Here is a 6,108-nt window from a genome sequence, read left to right as displayed (position 1 = left end):
GCCTCTCTCTAGACGCTAGGCAGCAGAGGCTAGTGCCATAGTCAGTCTCTGACATGGGAGACAGCTGTCAGTCTTGGTGTGCTGTTGTTGAGCTAGGATGTCAGGCATTTCTAACCACAATAGCTCTGAGTTAAATTTCTTTATTTACAGTTACCTGGTTTCAGGTTTGGGTTTGGTTTTTGGAGACAGAGCTCATATAAGCCTAGGTTGGACTTGAGCATAGCTGAGGATAACCTTAAACTAACACATCTACTGCCCAAGTGCTGGGATTGCTGGTCTGTTACTACAGGCAGTTTATATGGTGCTAGGGACTGAACCCAAGGCCTCGTGTGTTAGGGAAACACTCTGCCAGTTAAGCCGCATCCCAGCTCAATAAGATCAAAACTTCATTTAAAAAAAAAAAAAAAGGATCATCCATATTCTCAATTTGAAAATTAAAACAAAATGTTAAAGGGCCCTGCAGTCCCCCCCTCCCTTCTCTCTCCCTTCCTGCCCATCAATCTCACCTGCTTTCTTAGCTGGGCCCCAAGTGAGCTATTCGGTCTGTGTCCTGTCAACCCATTACGTGACCTCCCACTCACACGGCTGTGTATAGCATTTGACTCTTACATATACAATTTCTTACTTAAACATTTAACCCAAGACATTTAAATATTAATTTCAAAATCTCAGACTAACAATTGCAGCTTAGCAGAAGCTAACCCTGCAGTGGTTGCTAAAGAAGGCAGAGCTATGGGTACTGAACCATGTGGGTTTCATTTTCCAGTCTGGGAATTCTGGGCCCTTCTTGTGTTTCTGTTTGTTCGTTTTTCTTTCTTTAATTATTATCCTTTTTCTCATGTAGCCTAGGCTGACTTCGAACTTGCTGAGGATTGCTTTGCCACCACCTCCGTGTACTGAGATCTCAGGAGTGTCTGGTCCATTCGGGGCTGGACTGGAAGCCGGGGCTCCCAGAACAACAGGCAAGCCCTGAGCCGCGGCCCCAGCACCAGTCTCTCCTGCTTTCTGAGCGCTACATTTAGCTCTTTCATGGCACCTACATTTTGGCTGGTTCACTTCACGTTAGCGCTTCACCTAGAAAGCAGAAGAGCTATGCACAGGCCCGGTGCATCAGAAAGTGGAGAATTTGAAAGTGCTTTTGCCTATGGTTGTCTAAAAGAAAATTTGAGCGTTTGCAAACTCCACTTACACCTTCTGCACCCTTCCTCCACTGCCCACAGATCAGCAGGGTTTGGCTCCACAGGAGATTTATAGGGGAATATATCTGGATCTCTCTTTCCATCCTGCTCTGTTAAAGTCCAGTTGGCTGAGGCTCAGGGCAAGGTGCCAGGCCTAGATTTCAGGGGCGGGGGTAGGTCGTCCAGAGAGATAGGGGCGGATGTGATTTGGCGGCTGTGTGCGATCTGGCACGGCGGTTTACGTGCTGCGGTGTTCCTTCTCTTGAGCTCTGTACAGGCACTTAGAAGACCGTTCATCATCGCGAAGCATCCAGGCAGCACCTACTTGGCACCAAAAGCATCCCGAAGGTCTTTGAAAAATGGTATCTGAGCAAGAGGCCCAGGAACCATAACAGAATGGCACTGCGTGGTACCGAGGTCACATGATACCGGCATTTCAGGGAAATTTTAGGCTGTTCTCCTGTTTCTGACAATCTGAAAGAATGCTGGAGAGGTAAGACATTTTCTCTCTGTTTTCACCGGAGAAGTGAAACAATAGCAACCGCATATTTTGAAGTGAAACTATATTTCACAGACAAATAAAATGAAAAAATAGTGTTGAGATTTTGCATTCTCTTTCTCTTTGCCTTTCTTGATTTCACATAATTAATAAGTAAAGAGGAACAAAATACTGTCCCACTCCTCAGAACAAAACTGCCTCCTCCCACCACTTGTCAGTCTTCTCAAGAATATTTTCCACCTTGGGCTGAGGATTTCTGATTTGTGGTTTGGCCAGCTGCAGACTTTGGGAAGAGGTGTGTGGAGTTGGGTGGTGGGGATCAACACTTGGTGAGAAAGCAAGTGTCTTGTCATTTCTCAGCTGTCAGAGTGCGTCTATATGTGGAGTCAGCTCTGCAGCAAGAAGTTCAAAAAAAATGTTCAAAAATAGTTACAGACACAATAAAGCCAACCTGGGCTACATAGTTCCAGGCTAGCCTTGGTTACAGTGTAAAATCCTATCTCATAAATAAGCAAATATTATCATGTGTTTCTTAAAAATAATCAAATTGTGTGCAAAGTTTAATATACATAGAAGAGCAAGTATCTTCCTCAAGTCTCAGCCACTTAGGAAACTAAGATGTTAAAAGTTTAAGGCCAATCTGGGCAACAGGGCACAGCTCCCTCTCTAAATGAAGAAAAGAAGTGGAGAGGAAAGATGGAAGGAAAGAAGGAAGGAAGGAAGGAAGGGAAGGAAGATGCCATCTTAACTGTAAAGGCCTTGTTGAAGGCTGTTGAATCCAGAGGTCACATAACCCGCCAAGTCCCTTTCAGATCTAGAACTCTCAGGCTGACAGAGGAACTTTCCCTAGTGGGCCCTTTAACAAGGAAGTTGTTAGAGGTTGGGAGGGAGCCACACAGGGGATGAGTGGCCTTGTGCACCCTGCTGGTGGGGCGGTTTGGGGGAGAGACATTGTGATGACAGCATGAGCCATGGTTTTTTGTTTTTGTTCTTATTTGTTTGTTTTTAATTTATTTTATTTTATGTGTGTTGGTGTTTTGACTGGATGTGTGTCTGTGTAAGGGTGTCAGATCCCCTGTAGAGCCACTAGAACTGAAGTTATATAGTCGTGAACTGCCATGTGTTTGTTGTGAATTGAACTAACTCTTGTAGACCAGGCTGACTTAGAACTCACAGAGATCCATCCGCCTGCTTCTGCTTCCCAAGTGCTGGGATTGAAGGCACAGGGCACTACCACCTGACTTTTGAAGGATATTTCTACACCTCTCCTGTGGTTGTGTTGCTCCAGTCCTCCAAAACACAATAACACCTACAGTGATGGGTAAACATTGTTAGCACTGAGTGTTCAGCAGGAAGCAGGGAGCACAGCCCCAAACAGAAACCTGAGTAAGAACTTATGGTGGGGGCGGGGCTAGGGTCTGGAGGAAGGGAAGTCTTATGTGGAGCAGTTTGGTGGTGAAAGCAGCAAAGGCATGGGCCCTGTGGCTATCCTCAGGAAGGTTATCCTGGTGGGAGCAGCAGGGGTAGGGAAGCTGCAGTAGGAAGGTGCTGGATGCATGCAGGAAAGCGAAGGGTGGGCTGGGAAGATGGCTCGGCACTTGAGCAACCTCCTTGGAACCCACAGAGTGTTGAAGGAAAGAAAGCACTGCCTCCCGTTGTCCTCTGATCACCACACAGTCCTTCGCACACGCACAGCCTCTACCTCCTGCTATCACACAAAGACATCATAAGACGCACCTTTTAAAAAAGAAAGAAAGAAAGGGTGAAATGGCTGAGCAGCAGAACCCAGCAGGGCACAGGGAGAGACAAGCAAAGCAGACGCTGTGACTTAGAACATACACAAGCTGTCCTTGCAGGGCACTGCCAGATACAGGCTTGGTTCAGGTTCTTAATTGAAGCCTTATTTCTCTAGATCTGTCTTGAGGGCAGAGTTGACTAGACCCAATGGTGAGTTAGGTTCAAAGGAGAAGAAAAAAGAATAAAGAAAATATCAATTTCTGGAGGATTGCAGTGGGAAAGAGAGGTTGGCACCTAATGACCGGGAAGACATTTACTTAGACATTTACTTCTGGACAAATGTCCTAGGGTCTCCGTCAGATAGACAAAGCAGCTGAGATGCAGAAGTTGTCCTAGTAGCCCCAGATAAAAGGATTCTTGTGCTGATTTAAGACAACTGTAAGGGTCCAAGGGGGCCTCCCTAAATCAGAGTCAGGCCTCATACATGCTGTCCTGATGTTAAGTAAGCATAAAACTTAGTTAAAGCCAGGAGGTGGTGGCGCACGCCTTTAATCTTAGCACTTGGGAGGCAGAGGCAGGCGGATCTCTGTGAGTTCTAAGTTAGCCTGGTCTACAAGAGCTAGTTCCAGGACAGGTTCCAAAGGTATAGAGAAACCATGTCTTGAAAAATAAAAAACAGGGAGCTGGAGAGATGGCTCAGTGGTTAAGAGCATTGCCTGCTCTTCCAAAGGTCCTGAGTTCAATTCCCAGCAACCACATGGTGGTCCACAACCATCTGTATTGAGGTCTGGTGCCCTCTTCTGGATAACTCCATACAAAATAAATAAATAAATATTTAAAAAAAAAAGAAAAAAAAACATAACAACAACAACAAATTAGTTTAAAAAATTGATGTTTTGCTCCTCCGGCAGAGCAAGATACCCAAGGGAAAGAAGACCAAAGGTAAGAAGGTGCCCTCCACCCCCACATCTTGAAGAAACAGAAGCCAAAAAGGCGGTGAATCCTTTGAGAAAACGCCATAGAACTCCGGCATTGGCAGGGCATCCAGACCAAGTGAGATCTCACACGCTTCATCAAATGGCCCCGCTACATTAGGCTGCAGTGGCAAAGGGCCATCCTCTATAAGCTGCTCAAACTTTCTCCTGCCACTAACCAGTCACCCAGGCCCTGGACCAGCAAACAGCAACCCAGCTGCTTAAGCTTGCGCAGGAATACAGGCCAGGACAAAGCAGGAGAAGAAACAAAGACTGCTGATCCATGCTGCTGGCAAAGGGACGTCCCAACTAAGAGACCACCTGTACTTCAAGCAGGGGTCATACAGTCATCACATTGGTAGAGAACAAGAAGGCTCAGCTGGTGGTGATTGCCCACAATGTAGACCCCATTGAGCTGGTGGTCTTCCTGCCTGCCCTGTGTTGGAAGATGGGAAAGGCCAGGCTGGGGCGACTGGTCCCCAGGAAGACTTGCACCATTGTTGCCTTCACACAGGTTGACTCTGAAGACAAGGGAGCTCTGGCTAAGCTGGTGGAAGCTATTAGGACCAATTACAACAAGAAATATGATGAGACCCACTGCCACTGGGGAGGCCATGTCCCGGGTCCTAAATCTGTGACTCGAATTGCCAACCCGGAAAAGGCAAAGGCCAAAGAACTTGCCACTAAACTGGGTTAAATGAACACCCTTAAGTTTTCTATACGTAAATATGATTAAAAACTTATCTTCCAAAAATAAAAAAATGAAGTTTCAAAAAAATCAGGTAATGCAGCTTCTTGTGCAGTTATGATTTGCTGTGTGATTCTAGGGAAGTTCCTGCAGGTCTCCGCACCTTCAGCTCCCCCAGGGAGTTCCTAAAAGTGCCACAGCTGTCACTGCATGGTTCTGAGGACAGAGAAGAAAGGTTACAGAACACTATCTGGGGCTGAGGACACAGTCATGCCCGCTTTTGCTGCCCAGAGTTAGTGGGAAGAGGAGAACCAGCTACATACAGCAAAAGAAGGAATGTGCCCAGACAGGGAGCAAATGCGTTGGGCCCAATTCCCACTGTCTTCCAGAGTTCTAATCCCATAGCCACTGAAGTGATGGGCTCCAGTAGCATCACAGTTTCCAGAGGAGGTGGTGATGTGGCCATACAGCTATGGAGAACAAGGTTCGCCTGGAGTCCACTCCTCTCCCTGATCCTCACATGGCTCTTGAGACAACAGCAGGACCAGCAAAGGGGGAATGAAGCAGGCGCATCACATGCCCACTTGCATTATGGGATACTGACTTTCATCCAATTCAAACCCCTCTAAATTTGCTACTTCATTAGGTAAGGAATTTGAGGTGGCAGTGAGGCCAGTGACTCTGTTAAGAATTAGGGTGGAAGGACTGGATCTTAATGGTAAACCACTTGCCGGGTGTGTGTAAAGCTATGGGTTCTATTCCTTCTTTCTTTCTTTGTTTATTTTTGAGTTCTGTTCTTAATATCCTAAGACAGACTTCTGAGGCTGTGGCAACGGCTCAATAGGTAAAGACCTGAATCGCACACGCGTCAGGCTTGCTGACATATCCATGTCATTCTGATGCTGGGGAAGTAGAGACAGGAGCAACCTTGTTGCTCACTGGCAAGCTAGTACAACCAAATTGGTGAACTCCAAGTTCTGTGAGAAACCCTGTCTCAAAAACAAGTTAGAGCTTTTTTCCTGACATCTTAGG

At 46.4% G+C, this 6,108-nt stretch overlaps 1 pseudogene; it reads left to right on the top strand.

Moving 5' to 3' along the window:
- Positions 1-1,660: 1,660 nt before the first annotated feature.
- Positions 1,661-5,085, top strand: LOC121443360 (annotated as a pseudogene).
- The last annotated feature ends 1,023 nt before the right edge of the window (positions 5,086-6,108 follow it).

This window comes from Microtus oregoni, unplaced genomic scaffold (assembly GCF_018167655.1).
Source record: "Microtus oregoni isolate MIOR12 unplaced genomic scaffold, Mior012 000105F_ref0000443, whole genome shotgun sequence".
Lineage (NCBI taxonomy): Eukaryota > Metazoa > Chordata > Mammalia > Rodentia > Cricetidae > Microtus > Microtus oregoni.
Note: the sequence above shows the minus strand (reverse complement) of the source record. Positions and strands in the feature narration are given on the sequence as shown.